General features: G+C 41.6%; 1 protein-coding gene across 5 annotated transcripts in view; it reads left to right on the forward strand.

Annotated features, from left to right (window-relative positions):
• The window catches only part of LOC114643965 (interferon-induced very large GTPase 1-like), a 185,803-nt gene that overhangs the window by 130,887 nt on the left and 26,938 nt on the right, over positions 1-27,978 (forward strand). The window contains exon 1 of one of the 5 annotated variants that reach the window (XM_028806620.2): positions 26,126-26,270. The exons of the other annotated variants lie outside the window; for them this stretch is intronic. The gene's annotated coding sequence lies outside the window, so the exon portion shown is untranslated. Of the gene's footprint in view, positions 1-26,125; positions 26,271-27,978 lie in introns of those variants that run through there. 5 annotated transcript variants of the gene reach the window in all.

A 27,978-nucleotide genomic window follows, 5' to 3' on the forward strand; every position in this document is an offset into this window, starting at 1 on the left:
TGCACACACGAATCTCCAGTTTCATGGTGAAAGGTAACAGAGGAAAAAAAATCTTAAAGTTATCAGCACTTGTAGGTAAAGGGATATAGGCTTTCCTTTTTGTGGCAGTGATGCCAGTCTGGTCTCTCGGAGTGTAATTATTTCCACAGCATTTTGTTTACACCTGCAAAAATGTTCTCTAAAGCTGATTTCATTGAAAATCATTTTTTGTTTAGACGCACACATCAGCAATGTTCTGCTTCTCCTTTCTTCTCGCGTGATTCAGTCATTTACCCTGTATTCCCCATTCTACGAGTAGTTCCTACATACTTTCCTGTAGTTAGACCTCAACTCAAATCTGATTATCAGTATGTTAACAGGAAATGCTGGAGCTAAAAATAAAATGAAATAAAAAAAATCCCTGTGAAGATTTATAAACATTTTAGAAGATCAAACAGGAAAACCTCCTACTTTCACCAGGCAAATAAAAAAAAACTCAGTTAAAATTAAGGCAAAGTAAGTCTATGCCAATAGCAGCAGTTTTGCTCTTATACTATCACCACACATCAGATCTTTTTCTTGCTTATCAATTAATTAATTCAAACTAATACTAAGTATGAAGAAAATAAAAGGTTTTGCCATTAGTCAAACTCCCCCCGGGGACAAAAAAGTTCTATCTATCTATCTATCTATCTATCTATCTATCTATCTATCTATCTATCTATCTATCTATCTATCTATCTATCTATCTATCTATCTATCTATCTATCTATCTATCTATCTATCTATCTATCTATCTATCTATCTATCTATCTATCTATCTCTTAAAATGGCTCTATGTCATTAGTGAATAGTCTAAGTTGCACTGTATATAAGTAGTTGTTGTGTAAACGACTAAACTGCTGAAGTATAAGTATACGTTTGTGTGCACGGGCTGGAAATGAAAGCATCTTGTGTTTCCTTCACACAAAGCATAGAGCTGACAGCTCATAACAGTGAATTCCTGTCCTTTAAATTACATACATGACACTTTTTTTTGTGAATCGTTCACTTGACTCAGTATGTATTTTATGACTGTAATAAAAGTTATTGTAAATGCAGTGCCATCTTTTTGTGCTATGCAGGAAACTTCCAGCTAATAGATAGATAGATAGATAGATAGATAGATAGATAGATAGATAGATAGATAGATAGATAGATAGATAGATAGATAGATAGATAGATAGATAGATAGATAGATAGATAGATAGATAGATAGATAGATACTTTATTAATCCTAAGGGGAAATTCACATACTCCAGCAACAGCATACTAATAAAAAACTCAGTCTGTCAGTGGAGCAGGAAAGTGACAGCAGTCTGTCGCTGAAGCTGCTCCTCTGTCTGGAGATGACACTGTTTAGTGGAAGCAGTGGATTCTCCATAATTGATAGGAGTCTGCTCAGTACCCGTCACTCTGCCACAGATGTCAAACTGTCCAGCTCCATGCCTACAATAGAGCCTGCCTTCCTCACCAGTTTGTCCAGGCGTGAGGCGTCCTTCTTCTTTATGCTGCCTCCCCAGCACACCACCGCATAGAAGAGGGCACTCACCACAACCATCTGATAGAACATCTGCAGCATCTTATTGAAGATGTTGAAGGACGCCAGCCTTCTAAGGAAGTACAGTCGGCTCTGTCCTTTCTTACACAGAGCATCAGTATTGGCAGTCCAGTCCAATTTATCATCCAGCTGCACTCCCAGGTATTTATAGGTCTGCACCCTCTGCACACAATCACCTCTGATGATCACGGGGTCCATGAGGGGCCTGGGCCTCCTAAAATCCACCACCAGCTCCTTGGTTTTGCTGGTGTTCAGGTGTAGGTAGTTTGAGTCGCACCATTTAACAAAGTCCTTGATTAAGTCTCTGTACTCCTCCTCCTGCCCACTCCTGATGCAGCCCACAATAGCAGTGTCGTCAGCGAACTTTTGCACGTGGCAGGACTATGAGATGTATTGGAAGTCCGATGTATATAGGCTGAACAGGACCGGAGAAAATACTGAGAAATTCCGGAGAAAGTCCCCTGCGGCGCTCCTGTGTTGCTGACCACAATGTCAGACCTGCAATTCCCGAGACGCACATACTGAGGACTGTCTTTAAGATAGTCCACAATCCATGCTACCAGGTATGAATCTACTCCCATCTCTGCCAGCTTGTCCCTGAGGAGCAGAGGTTGGATGGTGTTGAAGGCGCTAGAGAAGTCCAGAAACATAATTCTTACAGCACCACTGCCTCTGTCCAAGTGGGAGAGGGATCGGTGTAGCATGTAGATGATGGCATCCTCCGCTCCCACCTTCTCCTGGTATGTGAACTGCAGAGGGTCAAGACCGTGGCGGACCTGTGGCCTCAGGTGGTGAAGCAGCAGTGGCTCCATGGTTTTCATCACATGCAACATCAGAGCGACAGGCCGGAAGTCATTCAGCTCACTAGAATGTGATACCTTTGGGACTGGGGTGATGCAAGATGTTTTCGAAAGCCTCGGGACTCTCCTGTTCCAGGCTCAGGTTGAAGATGCGCTGTAGAGGACTCCCCAGCTCCAATGCACAGGCCTTCAGCAGTCATGGCGATACTCCATCTGGACCTGCTGCTTTGCTGGCACAAAGTCTCCTCAGCTCTTTGCTTACCTGGGCTGCTGTAATTGTGGCTTGGGGTAAACTCTCTCCTATGCTGGTATCAACAGAAGGATGGGTGGAGGGTGCAGTACTCCAAAATGAGAGTGGGTTAGGGTGGTCAAACCTATTAAAAAGTTGTTCATCTGGCTTGCTCTCTCCACATCTCTCTCGATGGTGGCACCCCACTTCGGGCTGCAGCCAGAGATGATCTTCATTACATCCCACACTTCCTTCATGCTGTTATTCTGCAACTTCTGCTCCAGCTTTCCCCTGTACTGTTCCTTCGCCGCCCTGAGCTGGACTCAGAGTTCCTTCTGCACGTGCTTGAGCTCATGCTGATCACCGCTTTTAAAAGCCCTTTTCTTCTGGTTCAAAAGGCCCTTGAAGTCACTTGTAATCCATGGCTTGTTGTTAGCATAGCATTGTACTGTTCTTACTGGAACTACAATGTCCATACAGAAGTTGATGTAGTCAGTAGTGTAGTCAACAACTTCCTCAATGTTCTCACTCTGTGACCCCTGCAGGATATCCCAGTCCGTAGTTCCAAAGCAGTCTCTCAGAGCCTGCTCTGCCTCAGGGGACCACTTCCTGAATGAGCGTGTGGTTGTGTAGCTCTCTCACTCTTGGTTTGTAGTGATAGTAAGGGAAACATATGTATATCTGCCAACTAAATTGTTACCAAACAATTTCTTCACCAATATGTTTGTAAAGGTGTTTAATAACTTTTATTAAAATGTTGAAATTCAGCTCGTGTGGGAAACCCTGAAAAAAACCTGCTCAAGTTAGGGTACCACTTAATTATTTTTTGAAAAATCGATTTTTTAAAATTGAGCCTTAAGTAACTTGTGAGGGGTCAAATAAGGGTTTTTTCATGATTCTGAGTTGATTGTTAGTATTTATATTTCACCACAAACACTCCATCGTGGAAAAATTATTTCTTTTTATATCTCATATTCTACTTTGCAGGACATTTGAGTCTAGCAATATGCATGATGAAGACGTTACTCCACCTATGTTCAATTGCTTTATCTGTGAAGGCCTTGATACACCAGTTCAGAGGCTCACACAGGCAACTCCGAAGGGCTACTCTACTTTTTTGAAACATGCAGAAGCAGTCAAAAATGCTACATTTGTGGAATGTATGAAGGAGGCTCAAAAGGAAGGAAAACTGAGGTACCACTGTACAACAACTTTGTTGAGATCACCAAGAAGTCAGCTCAAGTATCAAAGGCAGAGAAAGAGTCATCAAAGTTGAAGAGAAGACGCACTTGCTCTGAATTCAATGCATCTACTGCCTGTAGTTCTACATGTTCACAGTCAGTTCACCTCCTGTATAAGGATGTATGCATTCTTTGCAACCAACCTGCTCAGCGCTACAAAAATAATGCAGCAGAAGCTAGAAAGAAATATAGAGTACCAGATAATTTGACTGCAGATAAATTGAAGGCAAGCTTGCTGAAGACAGCACAGAGTCGCGGGGATGACTGGGGCACTGAAGTCATTGGATGCCTGGAAGGGATCAATGACTTGGTAGCAGGAGAAATACTGTACCATTTGTGCTGCAAACTTCTTTGTGAGAGAGGTGAGCATTACTCCAAGACTGAAGTGGAAGGAAAAAGGAAGAGAGGACAGAGGAAAATTGATGAAGAGCGAGATGCAGTTTTTAGTGAATTCTGCGAATGGTTTGACTCAGAATTAGAACATGGGGTGATGACGCTTGACCAAGTCCACAAAAAACTGCAGGAGTTTGATCAGTCACCAGATAAGAGCCTCTGTTATTCAAGGTATTGGCTAAAGATAAAACTCCAAGAGAAATACCAAGATACCTTGTATTTCACAAGACAGGAGAGAAGGGCAGCTGTGCTCTGTCTCAAAGATGGCACTGACAACATTCTGTGAGAGCATCATGCTAATCTTGAACATGGAGATAAGAAGATTCAGATCATAAAGACGATACTCAAGTTCATATGCAATGACATTGCCATGATTGATCTAGATCCGAAATCATACCCCACCACACACAGTATTATTGACATTGATATCATCATGGCGCCGCAGATGGCAGCCTCGGTGCCTTGTTCCTTGGTGCTTTCTCTGTTTTTGTTTGTTTGGGCAGTGATAAGCTGTCCCCCTCTGATCACATACAGCAGAGAGGAACTCTTAGATAGATAGATAGATAGATAGATAGATAGATAGATAGATAGATAGATAGATAGATAGATAGATAGATAGATAGATAGATAGATAGATAGATAGATAGATAGATAGATAGATAGATAGATAGATACTTTATTAATCCCAGGGTGAAATTCACATACACATTACACATCGGTCAATTCGCAGGTGAAATTTTTTCACCGTCTTTCACTCAAACAGAATACTTTACAGAACTTTTAGTCGGAGGAGCAGCTGCCCTTTACGGAATTAGAAGGAGACGCCGATGAGGGAAGCGAGCCGGAGCGCTTGTTAAACTGCGCCACCGGGGATTTCGAACTGCGCTCCCTTCAATACACCTGGCGAACGTCCGCTCTTTGGCCAACAAGATGGACGAACTGCTTCTGTTAAACAGAATAAACATGGACTTTTCCAGATCTGCCGTCCTGTGCTTCACTGAAACCTGGCTTGGTGAACACATCCCCGATAGCGCATTATACCTGCCAAGCTTCCAACTTCCCCATGCGGACCGCGTCATGGAGCTCTCGGGGAAAATGAAAGGAGGCGGAATCTGTTTCTACATAAACGAAGGTTGGTGTACAGATGTCACAGTACTAATCAAAACATGCAGCCCTCACTTAGAGTCTTTTTTCATTGACTGTAAACCGTTCTATTCACCGCGGGAGTTTTCCTCGTTTATTCTGGTTGGTGTTTACATCCCACCTCAGGCCTGTGTTAGTGAAGCATTACAACACCTGGCTGACCAGATAACTAACATGGAGCACAAACACCCGGACTCCCTGCTCATTGTTCTTGGTGATTTTAACAGAGCAAACCTCAGGCAAGAACTGCCAAAATTCAGTCAGCATATTAAGTGTCCTACCAGGGACAAAAACACACTGGACCACTGCTACACTACATTAAAGGATGCTTATCGCTCTGTCCCTCATGCTGCCCTGGGACTCTCTGACCACTGTTTGGTTCATCTTCTCCAGACTTACAGGCAGAACTTAAGATCTGCAAAGCCTGTGGTGAAAACGGTGAAGAGATGGACCAACGAGGCAAAGCTGGAACTACAAGCCTGCTTTGACTGTACTGATTGGAGTGTTTTTGAGTCTGCAGCGACAGACCTGGATGAGCTTACTGACACTGTGACATCCTACGTCAGTTTTTGTGAGGATATGTGTGTGCCCATGAAAACTTTTCGCACATACAACAACAACAAACCCTGGTTTACTACAAAACTCAGGCAGCTTCGTAAGGCTAAGGAGAAGGCCTACAGAAGTGGGGACAGAATCCTGTATAATCAAGCCAGAAACACATTGACAAAGGAGATCAGAGTAGCAAAGAGGTGCTACACTGAAAAGCTGGAAAATAGGTTTACAGCCAACGACCCTGCATCAGTGTGGAGAGGTTTGAAAGACATCACCAACTACAGGAAACCATCCCCCCATACTGAAGAGAACCATCAACTGGCCAACAAGCTGAATTTGTTCTACTGCAGGTTTGATAATCCCTCTTTCACACCTCTCACCCACGCCAATCAAAATACAGTCCCAGCACTCACTACCAAGCCCCTGCCCCTCCCCACTGACACCATACCTGCACTCAGGATCTGTGAAGGGGACGTGAGTCAGCTCTTCAGGAGACAGAAGATCAGGAAGGCACCAGGTCCAGATGGTGTGTCACCCTCCTGTCTTAAAGTCTGTGCTGATCAGCTGGCCCCCATATTTACACAGATCTTCAACAGATCCCTGGAGCTATGTGAAGTTCCCTCCTGCCTTAAGCGCTCCACAATTATCCCGGTTCCAAAGAAAACCTCCATTGCAGGGTTAAATGACTACAGGCCAGTCGCCCTGACGTCTGTGGTCATGAAATCCTTTGAAAGACTGGTGTTGACCTACCTGAAGGACATTACAGACCCCCTGCTTGACCCCCTACAGTTTGCTTACCAAGCAAACAGGTCAGTGGATGATGCAATCAACATGGGACTGCACTACATCCTGCAACATCTCGACTCTCCAGGGACATATGCTAGGATCCTGTTTGTGGACTTCAGCTCGGCGTTCAACACTATCATTCCAGAAGTCCTCCACACCAAACTCACTTGGCTCACTGTACCAGCTCCCATCTCCCAGTGGATCAAAAACTTCCTGACAGATAGGAAGCAGCACGTGAGACTGGGAAAAATCACATCCAGCACACGAACAGTCAGCACTGGCGCCCCCCAGGGATTTGTCCTCTCTCCTCTGCTCTTCTCCCTCTACACAAATGACTGCACCTCAAGAGACCCGTCTGTTAAAATCCTGAAGATCGCAGATGATATGACAGTCATTGGCCTCATCAAGGACAGTGACGAGTCTGTATACAGACAAGAGGTCGAACAGCTGGCCCTCTGGTGCGGTCAAAACAACCTGGAGCTGAACAAGCTTAAAACTGTGGAGATGACAGTGGACTTCAGGAGGAGCCCCCCAGTGCTGCCCCCTCTCACACTACTCAACAGCATTGTGTCTGCTGTGGAAAACTTCAGGTTTCTGGGATCCACAATTTCCCAGGACCTAAAGTGGGAACTAAACATAAACACAATTGTTAAAAAGGCCCAGCAGAGGTTGTACTTCCTGCGCCAGCTCAGGAAGTTCAACCTGCCTCAAAATCTGCTCATCCAATTTTACTCTGCAGTAATCCAGTCTGTTCTCTGTTCATCTATCACAGTCTGGTTTGGCTCAGCCACAAAACAGGACAGGAACAGACTTCAACGGACAGTCAGGATTGCAGAAAAAATCATTGGTGTTGATCTGCCCTCCATTCAAGACTTATACAGATCTCGAGTCAGGAAACGGGCAGAAAACATCATTGCAGACCCATCACACCCTGGTTACAACCTTTTTCAACTTCTTCCCTCTGGTAGGCGCTACAGAGCACTGTACGCCAAAACTACCAGACATGTGAACAGTTTCTTTCCTCAGGCCATCACTCTCATGAACACTTAAGTCAATCTCACAGCATCAGGGACAATACTAGGTAAAACCGGAGTCCAATTCCTTGTATGTGTACATATACTTGGCCAATAAAGCTGATTCTGATTCTGATTCTGATAGTCAGCTGGCACTTGTTCCTGCGAGCCTTCAGATGTTCTTGAGACCGATTGTCAAGACAGACGAAATAGTTGCCGTTTGGGGTCAGAACTTTATTAAAGCATGTCAACCTCTGTCAGGAGTATTGCCACACCAAATGGGGCTTGCCATACAACTTGATCATAGATGGATGCTCAACAAGTTACACCAGCTGGGATACATTGAGTCTTACTCGGAGACACAGAACTACAAATACTGCTTCCTTAATAGCAGGAGTGGAGATGGTGCTCCAGATACTTATGGCACTCTTGACACCATTATGGAAGAAACAGATGATCAGATCAATGATGAGGTTGTGATTGATGCTGCACTTGAGGATCTATTAGTGATGACAGCCAGTGACAGTGAAATGTCGAGTAACGATCTGGTGGTCTCTATGGAGGTTGGGGAAACAAACAATGCAGTCACTCAGTTTGTTGGAGACAATATACAGTCATGGCCAAATTAATCGTCACCCCTGGAATTTTCCCAGAAAATGCACCATTTCTCCCAGAAAATTATTGCAGTTACAAATGTTTTTGTATATACATGTTTATTTCCTTTATGTGCATTGGAACAATACAAAAAAAAACAGAGAAAAAAAGCCAACTCTGACATCATGTCACACAGAACTCCAAAAATGGGCCAGACAAAATTATTGGCACCTTTTCAAAATTGTGGGTAAATCGTTTTATTTTAAGCATATGATGCTCGTTTGAACTCACCTGTGGCAAGAAACAGGTGCTGGCAATATAGCAATCACACCTGAAGCCAGTTAAAATGGAGAAAAGTTGACTCAACCTTTCTGTTGTGTGTCTGAGTGTGCCACACTAAACATGGAGAACAGAAAGAAGAGCAAAGAATTGTCTGAGGACTTGAGAACAAAAATTGTGGAAAAATGTCAACAATCTCAAGGCTACAAGTCCATCTCCACAGATTTTCATGTTCCTTTGTCCACTGTGCGCAACATAATCAAGAAGTTCACAACTCATGGCACTGTAGCTAATCTCCCTGGAAGTGGATGGAAGAGAAAAATTGATAAAAGACTGCAACGAAGGATAGTCCGAATGGTGGATAAACAACCCCTATCAACTTCAAAGCATATTCGAGCTGTTCTTCAGACTCAGGGTGCAACAGTGTCAGCTCGAACTATCCGTCGACATCTGAACAAAATGAAATGCTATGGCAAGAGAACCAGGGGGACCCCACTGCTGACACAGAAACATAAAAAAGCCAGACTGGAGTTTGCCAAAATGTACTTGAGGAAGCCAAAATCATTCTGGGGAAATGTCTTGTGGACAGATGAGACCAAGGTAGAGCTTTTTGGTAAAGGTCATCATTCTACTGTTTACAGAAAATGGAATGAGGTCTACGAAGAAAAGAACACAGTACCTACAGTCAAACATGGTGGAGGTTCTAAGATGTTTTGGGGATGTTTTGCTGCTTCTGGCACTGGATGCCTTGACTGTGTGCAAGGCATCATGAAATCTGAAGACTACCAAAAGATATTGGGGAGCAATGTAAGGCCCAGTGTCAGAAAGCTGGGTCTGCGTCAGAGGTCATGGGTGTTCCAGCAGGCCAATGACCCCAAACATACCTCTAAAAGCACTCAGAAATGGTTGAAGACAAAGTGCTGGAGAGTTCTGAAGTGGCCAGCAATGAGTCCGGGTCTAAATCCGATTGAACATTTATGGAGAGATCTCAAAATTGCTGTTGGGAGAAGGAGCCCTTCAAATCTGAGAAACCTTGAGCAGTTTGCAAAAGAAGAGTGGTCAAAAATTCCAGTTGATAGGTGTAACAAGCTTGTTGATTTCAGTTATTTTTTCCAAAGGGCGTGCAACCAAATATTAAGTAGAGGGTGTCAATAATTTTGTCCATCCCAGTTTTTGAGTTTTGTGTGAAATGATGTCAGATTTGGCTTTTATTCTCTGTTTTTTTGTGTTGTTCCAATGCACATAAAGGAAATAAACATGTGCATACCAAAACATTTGTAATTGTCTGGGAGAAATGGTGCATTTTCAAGGAAATTCCAGGGGTGCCGATAATTTCGGCCATGACTGTAGATGTAAACATTGTCTCTATTAATGGAAACACTCCCTTTCACTCAATGGGTTGGATCAAAGTCACCTCTCCGGCACCACCTTTGCCAGATCCACAGACAACAGCAGCTGTTCCTTGGGTGAAGCTGAAGGCACTCGACAAAGCTAAGATCCTGAGAGGAGCTGAAGTGAAGATTCTTCCATTTACCAACAGGAAACAGACAGGAATAAACACCATCACGTTTCTCCCCATCGCTGAGCTCTCCTCCTATCTAGCTCATGACCAGCCACTCCTCACTCTGGGCAACACATTCTGGGCAGTGGGGTGGGTGATCAAAGCCCAGGATCCTGAGTTCCAACACTCCAACTGGAATGGTTGGATGAAGAGAATCCAAGCAGATGATGCAAAGCAGAGCACACAGATCAACTTCCTCCCAATCATTGAAGGTGACCCTAATTACCTCAACACCATCTTTACCACTCTCAAAGAGTGCATACGGCTCTCTGCTGACAGAGTCGCTATAGTGACCTTTGATTTACCGATTTGGCTGAAGGCTGTGGATATCATAAAGCAGGCAAATCTACCCGTCATTACAAGGTTCGGGTAGATTTCACCTGCTGAAGTCTTATCTTGGATCAATGGGTAACATCATGGAGGATTCTGGACTACTAGAGGTAATCCAGTTGATCTATCCTGGAAGTACGACAGCCAACCACTTCATGGATGGAGCATGTTTTGACAAGGCAATCCGTGCTCACCTCCTCATTGATGCAGCCATCTATCAGCACATTATGAAACTTGCCTTCACTGAGGTGGAGCGTGGTGACATGAAGACCTTCATGGAGAAGGTGGCTGATGGGAAGATGGGAGCCAGACACACAGACCCAGTAGTGGCAGTGTTTGAGCAGTGGTTTGAAGAAACCTTCAAATGACTCACAGAAGGAGGAAGAACACCTGCACTCTGGGTGCCGTACCACCACATGGTATATGTGATCAAGGTCTTTATCAGAACCGAGTAACTTGCAGATCACAATGGTCATCTGTCCTGCATTGTTACCTAGATGCTTAATATCTTTGCCACTGCAGGCCATTCTCAATACGCCAAGAGTGCACAGCTGTACAGTCAACTCATGAAGGGACTTGAAAGTTTGCCTGTTTATAAGGACACCTTAGAAAGTTTCACTGCCCACGGGAACCACATTGTCCGTTACTCCAGCCATGAGTGGTCCAGCACTTGTTGTGACATCTGCATTGAGCAGACATTAATGAAGCCAGCCAAGTCAGAAGGTGGACTGAGCAGAGGGAGAATGAGAAACAGTGTTTCTAGTTTACATTTCTTAGGGTTAGCAGTCAACCCAGCTTATTTCAGGCTATCAAGGACAGCCTGAAGACGTTCTAAATGCGATTGCCAATCATTGCTGAAAATAACCACATAATCAAGATACGCCCCAGAATATTCAGAATGTGGACGCAATATCTGATCCATCATACACTGGAACGTTAGAGGGGACCCATGAAGACCAAACGGGAGTCTTGTAAATTCATAAAGTCCATCAGGAGTCACAAATGCGGTTTTCTCACAACTGTCAGCCTCTAGAGGCACCTGCCAATAACCCTTTGTGAGATCTAGCGTGGAGATATAGGTCGCCTGACCCAGTTTTTCCAACAGCTCGTCTACTCAGGGCATTGGGTAAGCATCAAATTTTGAGACCTTACTCAAGCGCCTAAAATCGATACAGAAGCAAACCAAACCGTCTTGCTTGAGAACTAACACGACTGGACTACACCAGTCACTTTTACTTTCAAGAATTACACCTAGCTCCAGCATCTTCTTGACTTCTTCGTGCACAATATTTCTTCGTGCTTCTGGGATTCAAAACGGCCGCATCAGTACCCAGACACCGGGTTCAGTAGTGATTTTATGTTCTGCTAAATTAGTGACGCCTGGCAAGTCTGAAAAAACATCAGTGTTCTGTTCAATCAAGGTTAATAATTCTCTCTTTTGTGAGCCAGTCAAATTGTTACCAATGACAACATCAGTCTGAGAAACAGCAGCCAAGGAAGTGTGAACCCCTTGTCGGTCATGCCATTTCTTCAAGAGATTAATGTGTAAAATTTGGAATGGTTTTCGCTGGCCTGGTATCCTAACTTTGCAATTTACTGGTCCCATACGCTCCTCGATAATTGCCGGGCCCTGCCATTTAACTAGGAATTTGTGCAGGTCAGACGGAACCAGTACTAAAACACGATCGCCGGGTTTGAATTCGCGAAGTTTACTGTGCCTGTCGTAAAGACGCTTCTGTGTTTCCTGCTCGCGTTGTTGATGCTCCATAGCAATAGAAGAAAGTTTAGATATTCTATTGGGGCTCTAGATTTTCCCCAACTGCCACTAGTTCTTCTTCCCTCCCACTAAGCTCAACAGGGGACTTGATGACTGGTGAGCGATGTTCAGCCATTAGTCTAGGAAAAAGGGCATTTCTTCTGCCTATCAGTAAAGGCCAAGGGCATGAGTCAGAAACAGCAGACCAAACTTTAAAGTGACGACCCTTATAAGTTAAACGAAGAAGTAATGTCTGATAGTCTTTAACATCTCCATGTACACAACGTATCTTTACAGTCTCAGTGTTACTATGGTATCTGTCGTCAAGACAGTCCCGTCTGACAACACAAAGGTCACTGCCTGAGTCCAACAACGCCGTCATCTCGCGGCCCCCAAACTTCACCGAGATCAATAAGCCATCTTTCTCTTTTGATGAATCCGGAATATTTGAGCAACAAACCTCCGCCAAACCAACTTCCATTGTTTGAGCTGGAGACAGGCGACATTCTTTCGCCAAGTGACCGGGTTGGTCGCACTGGAAACATTTTCATTCAGCACCACTGCCGAAATATCCTTGGCGACGTCCACGGCCACGGCCGCTTTTTCCAGGCACAGGCATCTCATTCATAACTGCGTTCCCTGGAGGCCTTCCCGACGAAATCCGATGATCAGGTGCTGAAGGTTGATGATGTTCAGGTTTATGGTCAAGGTGACGAGAATGCCCTGGGCAGTCTCTCGGAGGTTGTAACACAGCATACGGGGCACCAAACCCACCGCTTTTTCTCCAATCGGTCTGCGAGCCTTCTAACCGTTGAGATACAATCGTCAGTGATTCAAGATTATGATGAATAAACTCATCTCGGAGAGGTGCAGGTATCCCGAACAGTACTATGTTCATAATAACCTTTTCTACGACTCGCTCCATCTTGTCCCCCTCAAACCAGCAATGCACTTTATGAATCAAATCTTGTATTTGTGCACGGATGGAACCGTCCATATTCAGCTTCCAGTCGTAAAGTATCTATCTATCTATCTATCTATCTATCTATCTATCTATCTATCTATCTATCTATCTATCTATCTATCTATCTATCTATCTATCTATCTATCTATCTATCTATCTAAAGTGCAAAACCTTAAGACAAAAAGGTCGTGGTTTTACGCAAAAGAACTTGCTCCTTCAAAAAATAATAATCGCCAAGCTTATCAGCAGGTACATATCGTAAGGAAAGAAGGGCATCATCAGACAAAAAAGGGGTGACGATAACAGCCCACTGACGTTTGTCCCATCCCAACAAAGTCGCCACTTGCTCAAAAGCCAAAAGAAACATCTCTGGGTCATCAGAAGGACCCATCTTCGTCAGCACATTCTTAGCATTGTCCGGGAGCGGAGGCAGTGGAACGATTCGCCGAACATTTTGCGGATCACGATCCTCCGGATCAGAAGGGAGCGGAACATTCTGGGCGATTTGAAAAATGTATTCGGCATCCAACTGTGCATCATTCTGTGCAACCACTCCTAGTACCACTTGTCACGCTTGGGTCACATATTTGCACAGAGACACAGGAGGTTGTAGAAAAAAAGGAACTTTATTCAAAGCACTGCAAACAAACATTTGTGTCTTTTCAAAAGTTTAAACGTGCTCCATGACAAGTCAGAGATGACAGTTCCGCCAGGAGCAGAGAATGTCTGAGAGAGAGAGAAGGAGAAGCAAACAATCAATTTAACAAACTGAAAGAAGCCCGTACAGGCTTTTTAAGAAGGCGGAGCACCGCGCGAGAGGTATATTACGCGACAGAGCCGGCCAGAAGGGTAAGGAGGAATGTGAAGGTAGTCTGTCAAAGTTTTTCAGGGGTTTTCCCAGGGGCGTCTGTATTCTCTGGAGGTGCGATCAGCTCTGCAGCTCACACTCCACAGATATTCCAATTATAGTCGTTATACTGTATAGGGTTTCAACAACAGTTCATGTTATGTCAGCATGTAACAAGATAGCTTTCAGACTTAACTATGATGAATCAATATAACAAAAAGTCTTTTTTGCGGGTCACACTCACAATCCCAAGTCAAGAACAGCCTATCAATATCAGTACAGAAACGCGGGTTGTTAACCTGCACAAAGAAATTTTTTAATTCTACTGGGGACTCTGAAAGACAGTCATTTTTTATCTGGTGACAGCAAACCTTATCCTTGTAGTCCTAAACCATGTAGTTCTGCTTTTGACAAGCTGAAATCTCTGGTGAGATCATTTAATTCTAACTCTGTTGTCAGATGAAACTCACTATATATACAGTGAATGTTTCCAAAGCTGGACCACTGTTGTTTTCCACATGTATTGTGGCATCTTCATCTGCCTCATCTAGGTTCCATTTCTCTGGTGGCTTCAGTACTGGCAAACTATCAGCAAAACTAGTGTCATGTCATCAGGCAAATTGTGGTATTCAATAGATTTCTTATTTTTAGTCAGAGACATTGATCAGACAGAAGTAACAACAAATATATTTATACTAGCAAACCCGCGGCGTACCATATGCCGCATAATCAGGCCGCTTTTTTAATGATTTTTAAGCACAGGGAGAAAATTAACATTTGAAAAATCGGAAATGTAATAAATCACCAAGAAAAGTAACATTTCATGTGCCCACCCCCAGCTCGTCACCTGAGTCATTTTCCTCTTTGTACAGTCCATATGCATGTGTGAGTCACGTAGACTTTTCATTGTTGTTTGCGGTTTTGGCTGCTTTTCTATATATAATCCATCAAGTCATCCGACCATGGTAGTACCGAGGGGGGGCGTACAAAGGGCAGGGACGTAATCAGTGCGAGCATATGACCCGCTAGCCATGTTTTTGAAAGTTTGGCCCTGTGCCTTATTAATTGTCATCGCAAAGGCAAATCTAACAGGAAATTGTCTTCTTCTTAAAGGTAAAGGCAAATTATCCGCGACAAACAAACTGTTTTACACGGTGCATACTATCCCGCGGCGTAGTATACGCCGCATAATCACGCCGCTTTTTTAATGTTTTTTAAGCAGAGGGAAAAAAATGAACATTTGCAAAATCCGTAACGCTGCTTTCAGTAAGTATAATGCACACGCGTTTAATTTGTCGGCCACTTTTTGCCAGCCGTCTTTTCTGGTTTGGGCTGCTTTTACAGTGTTATCGGTTGTGCATATTAAATCTTGAAATCCTTCGAGTAACTAATTAACAAACTAACACACACCCACCCAGCTTGTGTGAAAACAATGCGCCCGTTCTTTCATCATTTTGTTGCAGCCTATCAAAGACTTGCTGATCATGTTCTTTAGACTCAATATACATTGGTTTTCACTCAGTGCGAGGGCGCGCATTCATTTCAGATTATTACATCCAGCTAGTCTGCTAAACTAATGTGCTACACGTCTGCGTTTGAAAAACTGACTTATCCCGGATGAGTTTCACCGGCATTAATGATTAGGAATCTGGTTGGAACAAAACCCTGCATCCACAGGGGTTCACCAGGACCGAGTTTGGGAAACACTGCTGAACACAGACAAAACCAACTCAGGTGAGGAGTTGGGGCGGGCAAAGTGGTTGCAGCTATTGATTATTCAGTGTTGTTTGCCTGGGTGTCTGATCTGCTCAACAGGATCATAAATAAAAGGAAAACAATGTGAAGGCAATGTCACAGGTGATCCTGTGGTATAGCGGGTCCACAGCTCCCCTTCAAAAGCCCATTTTTAAATAAATAATCATCGCACTCACAGCGTAGCGAGAGGCGTGGAATTGTGGCTGAAACAATTTCTGAGTAGACTTGTGCTGCGGGCATTTCTCCCCTGTGCAGTGTGCGAGCGAGTGAGGAGAGAGAAAAAGCCGGTATGTTAGAGTGAGCGAGAGCAGGCACGAAGGCAATGTGTTCCTGTGGTATAGCGGGTCCATAGCTCCCCTTCAAAAGGCCATTTTTAATCAGGCGACTGACAGTAGTGGAGTCAGGCACAGAGAAGGTCAGCTGCAGAGAAAGCGTCTCGACTGTTGCAGGGCCTGAAGCAGGTGAGACACTAATGAAAAAGAGGCACGGGGCTTATTGGTTTTTAAAGACTGCTTCCTTCATTGTGTTTTAACTTCAGTTTTAAAGGATTGCGCGGCTCTCTCTTGCGCTGCCTGTGAGTGCGCGGCTCTCTCTCTTGCGCTGCCTGTGTGTGCCTCTGTCTCTCTCTGGTGTTGCCTCTGTGTGTGTGCGCGGCTCTCTCTTTCACGCTGCCTATGTGTGCCTCTGTCTCTCTCTGCCTCTGAGTGTGTGCGCGGCTCTCTCTCTAGCGCTGCCTGTGTGTGTGTGCGGCTCTGTCTCTCTGGCGCTGCCTCTGTGTGTGCCTCTGTCTCTCTCGCGCTGCCTGTGTGTGCCTCTGTCTCTCTCTGGCGCTGCCTCTGTGTGAACCAAGGTTCCACTGAGGTTGACTAATGAAAAGTTAACGTGGCTCAGAGCTGCAAGTGAACTGTGGCACAGACAAACAGAAATGACGGCATGTTTTCCGAGGCGTCGCACCCGAGTTGGTGGGCGTAACTCTGTGATTTTTTCGTTGTATCCAATGGTCTAAGAGTTGGTGGGCGTGGCTCCTTCCTGCGTGCGCCATTGGCGTCTTACTTGTCGGCGGTTTAGTGAATCCATGCCCCTTCCGGCGTGCTTTCCATGGGTGGCTACTTGTCTCCCGGCTTAGTGAATTATATATATAGATAGCACATTTTCATACACATAAGGTAGCTCAAAGTGCTTTATAAGATGTTAAAGGTAAAGTTACAAAAATGAGAAAAACAAGATTAGGTAAGCATATTAATGAATGAGTAATTAAGAAAAAAAAACCCATACAATCTTATAAAACATAGATATTTAATTAGTAGAAGAGCAGCATCCTTATATACAATATCATAATGTATGTCTCTAAAGATGAGTCAGGTAATACAGTCAGATGGCTGGAAGGACAGAAAAAATAAACAAAAAAAAACCTCAGGCCCATCATGTGATCTTTCTGCTCTCGACATTTCATTGGGACTGCAAACTAAATTGATTCCAAGTATCTCTGAGCCAGTCTCCCAGATTGAGAGCACATGTTGCATAACTAATGTGAGGAGTGCGTGATTTGTCTTGATCACTAATTTTTTGACCAAAGTAGATCTCACACTTCCTTAACAAGCAGAGTTATAGTGTGTCTTTAAGGCTTCTGTGAAAACTCACCACAAATCTAACCATGTACTGTATCACAGCTGTTGTAACATTGGGGAGACATTTCTGCTGTAACTGATTGTACTCTAGACAATGGGTGGACAAAGTCATTCTAGGAGGGCCGCAGTGGGTACAGGTTTTTGTTCCACCCCAATTGCTTAATAAGAAGTACGTATTGTTCAAGTAGCACTTCTGCTTCAATTTAGTTGTCTCACTTGTTAAGATTTAAACCCTAATTGCTTATTTTAGTTTTAAACAGCTGTATTCTCGGTTTTTAATTGCCCCTTATTAGCAGCAAGATGCAAATGACAAAAGCAACCAGCAGTTCTCTGTTTAGCTTGTCTCCATTTACACCTGTGTGTATTTATCGTTCACTATTTGGTTTAATTAAATACTTTGAAGGAAAGTGAAGAGAAAATAGTGAAGGAATAAGAATTACTCATCCATTTTAGACTTCAAATCATTTGGATGATATCCTTAAAAAGGAAACAAAATCTAGGATATAAGAATGACCTGACATGGCAGAGTTAAAGCACTAACTAGCTATTAAATTAAATTACTGGCAAGTATTGTTTTCTAATGAAGCAGTTGGATTGGAACAATAACCTGCAGGCACTGCAGCCCTCCAGGTCTGACTTTGCCCACCCCTGGTCTAGGCAGTAAAAGGTAAGTACACACACACACACACACACTCACACTATTCTATGCTAGTACAAGGTCAGACATGGAGGATGGATGGATGGAGTGAGCCCATGGTGTTGAACCATTGTTCGAGACCCAACTCGGTGTTCTCAGGGAACCTTGGAAAAATTAACATGTACAGTCAAAGGATAAGAGTCACCAAAACCTGAATAGGCACTGTGCAAGAAAAGAAAGTAGTGGAAGAAGTGAATGAATATCCAGAAAAAATATAAAAATACAGTATCTGAGCTTATGAGTTAGAGAGAGACACAGAGAGAAAAAGAGTGTGCAATGCCAAAGCTTAGAATTATATTTGGTTACCATCAGACTGTAGTGTGCCATGTTAAATATTAAAAACAGAGAGCCCGGTCTATGTCAACTATTTTTTTCTTCCAAAGAGAAAAGTAGAAAGGGAGGAAAAAACATTTCATAAAATTATTTTGGAACCTAGTTATTTTCATTATCTCATTTTCATATTTTCAGCTGTTAAAGTTAAACTAAAAAAAATAAAAATGAAAATAGATTAAAAAATAAATACATAACACATCAACATGATTAGTTTTTCATTAGTTTGCAGACTATGGGCACTTCCAGATATCAATAAACATTTCCTCATGTTCAGTGGAGATATGGCTAACTGGCTACTTGTGCAAGATACAGTTTGTCACTTAATTGTCAAATGACCTTTCCAAACCGTGTGATTTTTATCTTTAAAATGGATTTCTCACTGCTTTGCACAGTAATAACTAAGTCGTTTCACTGTCAGGTGTTTTAGTTATTATACATTATATACAATCAGTGCAAAGAAAGCCAGCAGCTCATTATAACTGACATTAGGCCACACAAGCTCAGTCACAAAACAGGTAATATAACATCATTTATTAGTAGACTGGAAATTTTTTAAGGGATATTCTACATCTGAAGGGAACCGTGCAAAAATTACAATGTAAAGTCAAAGGTAAAGAGTCACCAAAACCTGAATAGGCATTATACAAAAAAGGTATATTGTGCCTTGGAAATCATTGAATGTCAGGTTTGAAAGTTGCCCAGCATGTGAGAGGTTGTTATACCTCTCACATTGAAAAATCATCACCTCCGTATGCTTCACTAGCTCTAGAACTAGAATGTTGCCATTTGACATTGCTAAAGAACTGCCACTAACTAAATTAATCTGTTTCCTTTTCATGCTCTTTCTGTTTCAACAGCCTGTATTCAGCTTTCCTGCTGCCACAAGTGCTGTCCATTACTTGCCCTCTGTCACTACCTGCAATTCACTGGAAGGGCATTAACTTGTGGATGAAGGGCTATATATGACTTGAGGTGGACAGGTAATGTGAGTGATAATGAGAAATGGGGTTAATGGCGACTCAATCTGACAATCTAGTGACAGGAATATGCAGTTCGGATATTTTTCATAAAGAAAGAACAAATATTTTTTCATACATCTTGATTAATTTTTTCGCCTTTGCACCCCAAAGGGCTGGGAGTTGCAGCCTGGGTTAGCCTGTGCAGAAGTTTGGCTGTACCTGCAGAACATGTGAATCTGCATACATTCAAACTGATATCAATGTAATGCAAAGCATCTCTGTATCTCAGCTGCTTTTAGAGCTGGTTCTGCCAGGATCCATCCTTACTAAGCTTGCCCAGGAATGCCTAAACCTTACAAGATCCACTGAATGTGTAACGAACACTGAGTGAATGCCCAGGCATGCCTGAATTAAACAAAACTGCTTACTTTGTGGCCTACATATTATGAGACTTAAAATATGTGCGAAAAATCACAAAAATAGGCAATTGCAATAAAATGGTACCTGTTAGAAACATTTTGTAATCAGCAGGGCTAATTTAGTAAGATACACCCTAAAGTGTTCAGGAAGCTAAATCTTTGTTGACCAGTGTAATCAACAGGATGTAGGACAATACCAATGTTTTCAGGGTCTGGTTATTTATTCTTAAAATCTTGTGATGTGTTTCTGAAATTTTTCATTAGTAAAACATATAGAAGATTGTAGAGTTTGCATTTTGTTCCTTTATCAATTACTTTTTTCAATGCTGTTGTTAACCACTTGTAGGGTATGTTGAAAGGCTGTTCACAGCTTTTTTACTATCAAAAATATCAATTACATTATTTCTATTTGTATTTAACAGGCATCTAACCCTAATCTTAAAAAGACAAAAAAAATCTTTCTAACCATTCAATATTTTTGAGAACTAAGCATTGGTCATTCACATTCTGATTTTCTGACACACTCATGTGCATTGTGAAGACCGATGTCTTACTAGTATTCCTGTCGTTCTTTAGTCACTATATGGGGATGTCAGTTTAAAGTGTTACAGTGTATACTTATGTTTTTGTATACTGTACTACACATTAATAACATAGTATATTTAACTCTCAGTGTGGTAAAATGTGTCATATTAAGCAGGTATAATCTATGATGTAATTCAACATAACAAAAAATATGTTACATGATATATACGTATATATATATATATATATATATATATATATATATATATATATATATATATATATATATATATATACTCACACTCTGTATACAAGCACTAATATATACATTTAAATTAGGTATATGAACAATATTTACTATATACTTTCCTCAATTTCTCCATAACTCAAACACACTAACAAAATAACATATGATGCTCAAACAACATGCTCTTTACTGAAAAATGATCATGATTGAACTATAAAAAAACAAAGCAATGGAATTAATTGAGAAAACAATTATGTTTTAAATCACAACATGTGAAATTTGTTGAGTAGTGGAAGCTAGGTTAAGAAGTGAGGTGATGATTAGTGAGCAGCAGTATGGTTTCATGCCAAGAAAGAGCACCACAGATGCGATGTTTACTCTGAGGGTGTTGATGGAGAAGTATACAGAAGGCCAGAAGGAGATGCATTGCGTCTTTGTGGACCTGGAGAAAGCATATGACAGGGTGCCGCGAGAGGAGTTGTGGTATTATATGAGGAAGTCGGGAGTGGCAGAGAAGTATGTAAGAGTTGTACAGGATATGTACGAGGGAAGTGTGACACTGGTGAGGTCTGCGATAGGAGTGACAGATGCATTCAAGGTGGAGGTGGGATTACATCAAGGATTGGCTCTGAGCCCTTTCTTATTTGCAATGGTGATGGACAGGTTGACAGACGAAATTAGACAGGAGTCCCTGTGGACTATAATGTTTGCTGATGACATTGTGATCTGTAGCGATAGTATGGAGCAGGTTGAGGAGACCCTGGAGAGGTGGAGATATGCTCTAGAGAACAGAGGAATGAAGGTCAGTAGGAAGAAGACAAAATACATGTGTGTAAATGAGAGGGAGGTCAGTGGAATGGTGAGGATGCAGGGAGTGGAGTTGGTGAAGGTGGATGAGTTTAAATACTTGGGATCAATAGTACAGAGTACTGGGGATTGTGAAAGACGGGTGAAAAAGAGAGTGCAGGCAGGGTGGAATGGGTGGAGAAGAGTGTCAGGAGTGATTTGTGATGGATGGGTATCAGCAAGATTGAAAGGGAAGGTCTATAGGACAGTAGTGAGACCAGCTATGTTATATGGGTTGGAGACGGTGGCACTGACCAGAAAGCAGGAGACAGAGCAGGAGGTAGCAGAGTTAAAGATGCTAAGATTTGCACTGGGTGTGACGAGGATGGATAGGATTAGAAATGAGTACATTAGAGGGTCAGCTCAAGTTGGACGGTTGGGAGACAAAGTCAGAGAGGCAAGATTGCGTTGGTTTGGACATGTGCAGAGGAGAGATGCTGAGTTTATTGGGAGAAGAATGCTAAGGATAAAGCTGCCAGGAAAGAGGAAAAGAGGAAGGCCTAAGAGAAGGTTTATGGATGTGGTGAGAGAGGACATGCAGGTGATGGGTGTAACAGAACAAGATGCAGAGGACAGAAAGATATGGAAAAAGATGATCCGCTGTGGCAACCCCTAACAGGAGCAGCCGAAAGAAGAAGAAGAAGACAGTAATGTTCACACAACACTGTATGTGCATACTGAAATGAATGAATAATGAAACAGTAATAAACTCCTTCCATTGTTTCTAAAGTAATGTATCAGTGTTCCTTAAGTATATATTCTTATTAATACACCTGGCTATATCACCAGAACCGTGTAAATGCACTTAATAAAGTGAAGTCCACAGTTAGATAGAGTGAAATGGCACAAACCCCCATTAAAATAATGCAAAATAATACTTACACATCATACTAAATAATTTAAAATTGATATATAATTTAATTGTAGAATATCAAAATAACCTAATACTTAAAGATAATTACTTTTTACAAGGCCGTGTTATGTATGACCGGTAAGTGAATATTTCTGCATTTTATTTTAAAGGGTTTCATTTGTGTTTATGGTGACAGAGAATAAGAGCTTACATAATAGATGCAATATGAATAAAATAACCACATAAGGAAAAGAAAATACTATAGATTTCTATTTCACATTTAAAGGTAATATAAAACACAGTGTAAAGGGAGAATGGTGTACAGGCTATACAGGTCCACACTTAGTTAGATAGAAATACTTCAGGTTGCCACCTGGCATTCTTTTTTCAGAAACATTGCAAAAAAGTATTGTAACAAATTTTATCAATCCTGATCTTAAAACAAAATTTTGGAAACTATGGCCTCCACTTTGCATGTGTAGAATAATACTCCCTGCTTGGTATGGTAAACATGTGTGCGTGTGTAGGTATATATGAGTTTATTCACCCTGTGATGGATTGGCACCCTGTCCCAGCATTGTTCCTGCCTTGTGCCCGAAAATTGCTGGGACAGATAGATGTGGGAGGAGGCCCCGGGGAAGACCCAGGACACGCTGGAGGGACTATGTCTCCCGGCTGGCCTGGGAATGCCTCGGGATTTCTCCTGGAAGAGCTAGAAGAAGTGGCCGGGGAGAGGGAAGTCTGGGCATCTCTGCTCAAGCTGCTGCCCCCGCGACCCGACTTCGGATAAGCGGAAGAGGATGGATGGATGGACTCCAGCTGCTCCACAACCCTGCCCTCGATAAATGGGTTAGGAAGATGGATAGATTATTATTATTGTGCCTATAGTGAAGAAAAATATACAAACAGATTCATGGATAGAAGATGGAAGATACTGAGGACAGCAATATTATTATTAACCACAACCCCTCACAGGATTAAGATGGCTTAGTATCCTAACTACAGGGTCACGGGGGGTCTGCTGGAGCCAATCCCAGCCAACATGGGACACAAGGTAGGAAACAAACCCGAGGCAGGGCACCAGCCCACCACAGGGCACACACACAAACACACACACCCACACATCAAGCACACACTAGAGACAATTTAGGATCGCCAGTGCACCTAACCTGCATGTCTTTGGGAGGAAACCGGAGCACCTGGAGGAAACTCACGTAGACACGGGGAGAACATGCAAACTCCACGCAGGGAGGACCCGGGAAGTGAACCCAGGTCTCCTAACTGCAAGGTAGAAGCTCTACCACTGCGCCACCGTGCCGCCCGGTATTATTATAATTATTGTTATTATTAGGAAGCACATTGGTGGCACAGCTGTCTTGCACTGAAGGAGAATGGGAGTCATGTCTTGAAGGTTTTTCCTGTAAGGAGTTTGCATGTTGTCCTCAGGTGCTCCAGTTTCCCCCTCAAGTCCAAAGACATGAAGGTTTGGTGGATTGGTGTTGCTAAAGTGGCCTTATAGTGTGTATGTGTGTGTTTTGTGTTTGTCCTGTGATGGACTGGCACCCTGTTCAGGGATTGTTCCTGCTTTGTGTCTGATGTTTGCTGGGATAGACTCCAGCTGCCCTGTGACACAGTCCTGAATAAGTGGGTTAGAAAGATGGGTTCCTATAACATCTTTTCAGTTCTTGTCACTTGATTACCTGCTTTGGAAAAGCTCAATATTCTTCCTCACTGAAGCACACTCACACATGCTACCATTCCTGTGACAGTTTGCAGTATCTTTACCAAATAAAGAAATAAGCTACTATATAGTGAAAGAATATATGTGATCCTTTGACTTTTTTTAATAATTATTGCCTAGTTATCTACAGAACTGGGACAGCAATTCACATCTAGGCATCAATGTTCAATATCAATAACGGACCTTGCCGATGACTTTCTGAGATGAATCAATTGCCCTGGAGCTGAAATGATGCAAAGGAGAAAGGAAAACAAACTTTGCAAACTAAGGTGCACAGCCGATCTCCTTTTAAAATGGCTGAATCTCACGACAAATGTTTGCTTTTTTTTTCTTATTAAAATAAAATGGATATGCTATTTTGCAATATTTGTGTAATCTTAAGACAAATATCAATACTTTGTAACAGTTTGGGCTTGAAAAACAAGATATCTGGTAATAATAATTCTTTATAATAGAATCCTGTTACCCTTTACCTCTATTATAAAATGCAAGAGTGGGCTAGTTATTTTTTTACATTTTTAAAATATCCCCCAGTTTAGAAGGTATTTTCATTTAGGAATATATATGATATATATATATATATATATATATATATATATATATATATATATATATATATATATATATATATATATATATATATAGACAGATAGATAGATATATCGTATATACCATGATTTAGAAGAAATGCTGAACTTATCCTTTAAAGAATCAATCATTTGTTGCATTTAAAATTTTTATTAATTTCTTATCCATTAAATATTATCTTTCAGAAACTTTTATTATCCAGCTAATATTTCTTCCACATTCTGATACAAATATACATCTCACAACAAATCTCATAAATCTAGCAATGTGATTAACAAACCTGATTAGAAAAATGTGTTTTTACAAAAGCACCTTTAAAGATTTTGTGTAAATGAAAGCATTCTGAATAATTTTGATCTTCACCAGATTATGTAGCATTAATATAATACTATATGAATTTTTGGGATTTTTTAACATTGATTTTAGGCAGCATTTATGGTTTTGTTACAGAAAAAAATGTCAGTGAGTATATATTTAGAACCTACACCTAAAATAATGCAGCCCATGATGATCATAAATGCTATGATGCAATGCAGTCCAACACAATAATATCCTCCCATGCTTTTTAACTTGGATGAAATCCACTGCCCTCTACAAATGACATTCAGCCTCTTAAGAAGAAGGGTGAGTGGTAGGTCTCCCCTTTAAAAGCAAAGCTCAATAGAAATACTTAGAGAAACAGGGCCAGGTGCTTAGCCACCCACAACCTCCACACCCCCTGCACATGCCCACTGTTTCATTCTGACTCCCCCTAAATATCCAACAGCACTGTTGTGCCAAGCTTAGATAAAATGTCTGTAACACAGTGTTTTCATTCCTCCATATCACTGTGCTTTATTGTGCTTAGTCAGTATATGTAGAACTTGAAGTTATGCACCTGTTGATTGTTCTTGTTCAGTTATTCATGTCTTAACTTGTGTGATGTAAATGAGTAAAAGATGTAGTTTGTCTATTAAAGTGTGTTAGACATGTTGGTGTGCACATATGTCTGTGTGTGTTTGATCGGGTGACTCTTTGTTACAGCTGGCTCTGGCCCAAAGATTATTTGCTGAACCTTGCTCTAAAGTGTCCTGTTTGGAGTGAGTGTCAGTTTGTGTGGTAGTGTGCCTTTTGATGTGACAAGATAAGCTTCCTATGCCTGGTTGCCTCTTTATTGCTTCATTTTAATAGTTCTGTAAAATGCTATCCTTAATCCAAACTATTATACTGTAATAAGAAGGATTTCACAAAAGTAACACATTGTTTACTTTCTCATGCACTTTTTTACTCATGTGCTGCAGTTTCCTGTATTGCAATGCTGATGAAAAATCCTGGCATACATTTTGACAAGTTAGAGATAGTGAATTAATCAGATTTCCCTGTAGTTAGTACTTGCCTTCAGTTTTGTAACTGCTTAGCACTACTATTGGCATCATGCCCATTACTTTCAGTTTTGGTTTCCAGGAAACTAACCTTTGTTAAGAACAGTCATAGGCGTATCCTTCTAGCACAACAATATATTGTATAAGTGCAGGTCTCCCTTTCGTTTTTTCACATTGCTTGGATTTTGGTTCTGGCACCGCACATTGAGCTTCCTGAGGTTACCTGACAAGAGCTCCTTATTTCAACAAAAGTACGTAAGTTGATGCGATAGACAGAAAAATAGCAAAAAGATAGCAGCTGCAATGCTTGAACTTTTTAAAGTGTGAAGTAGATTAAAGAAACATAAAAACTGAAAGTATCAGGTTACTAATGCAGAAGTGTTTTTTAACACATATTGTTAGAATGGTCTTGTTGTAATTGTTAACATGTTTTTTTTTTATAAAAAGGGTGACAGGGCAGATCCAAGCAACTACAGGCCAATAAGCTTAACATCACAGGAAAATTAATGGAAGGAATTATTAAGGATAAGACTGAGCAACATTTTGCAAGAAAAGGAGTCAGCATGGGTTCAGATGAAGAAGGTCGTGCTTTACTAACATGCTGGAATTCTATGAGGAGGCAACAAAAGGATACAATCAAAGTGGAGCATATGATATTATTTATCTTGACTTTCGGAAAGCATTTGATAAGGTGCCATATGAGAGGGTGGGCATCAGGCTAAAAGAAGTGGGAGTTCAGGGTGATGTTTGTAGATGGGTGCAGAATTGGCTCAGACACAGGAAGCAGAGGGTGATGGTGCGAGGAACATAAATCAAATTTCATTTTATATGATTGATTGATTACTATAATACTCTTTTCTCACGGCTTTCAGACCAAGGTTATTATAGTTAACGAAAACTAAAATCAAAACTGAAACTATTATTAAAAAAACATTTTCGTAAACTGAAATAAAATAATTAACAAAACCGAAATGAAAAACTAAAACTAAACGAAACTATTAAAGTACCTGGAAAGACTAACTGAAATAAAATAACAATTTACTAAAATATTTTTAGTTTTCGTTTTTGAATGAATATTCTTGCCGTTAGTCTTTAACCCTTGTAACAGAAAGTCATCCACCACGAGCCGCCGCACATATTCATCCAGTGAAGGGCGGCTATTCACACAGCATTTGCGGTAACAGCAAGCTGCATGCGGGTGCGTAAAGCGTGTGAAATTGAAAGCGATTTACGTGTCACATTTCTTTGCGCTTGTTGTATATCAAGACGTAATTAAAACAGCTGAAAGTGCAACATGCTGGTCAACAAAACGTACCATATGGAGAGAAAAATCACGAGTGAGTAATGTTTCAGTTCATTTCTCAGGTGACTGCTTTTTGTTGACAGCAATTCACCTGCCACTTCGCACAGGAGAAATCGTTTTTACTTTCTCATATACAAAGTATGGAGAAACTATAGTAATCATGAAAAAATTCAACCTCGATATTTTGATGAATCTTGATGTTACAGACCTCCCAGAGTCCAAAAATACCGTTTTTTGGAATTGTGTGTGCGCGCATGTGTGTGTAATCAAGATACCTCAAAAAGCAACGAGATAGATGGATGACATTCGCCATTATGAGGGGCCAAACAGGCCAAAAATCATATATTTTTGTACGTAAAGTATTGGTTTACGCATGAACATTATTAGTTTATGGATGATTACTATCGGTTTGCGTGCATACTTAATTGGTTTGCGTGCGAACAATACTGGTTTCATTCATATGAACCATATTGGTTCGTGTCCGTATATTATCGGTTTGTGCGTGAACTATATCCGTTTGTATATGCATAGCACTGGTTTGCATATGAACTATATTGAATTGAACTTTATTACTGGTTCACATGCGTTTGCTATCGGTTTGTGAAGGAATTGCATTGGTTTGCGTGCGTATGCAATCGGTTTGCGTATCAACTATA

Source organism: Erpetoichthys calabaricus, chromosome 1, assembly GCF_900747795.2.
Source record: "Erpetoichthys calabaricus chromosome 1, fErpCal1.3, whole genome shotgun sequence".
NCBI lineage: Eukaryota > Metazoa > Chordata > Cladistia > Polypteriformes > Polypteridae > Erpetoichthys > Erpetoichthys calabaricus.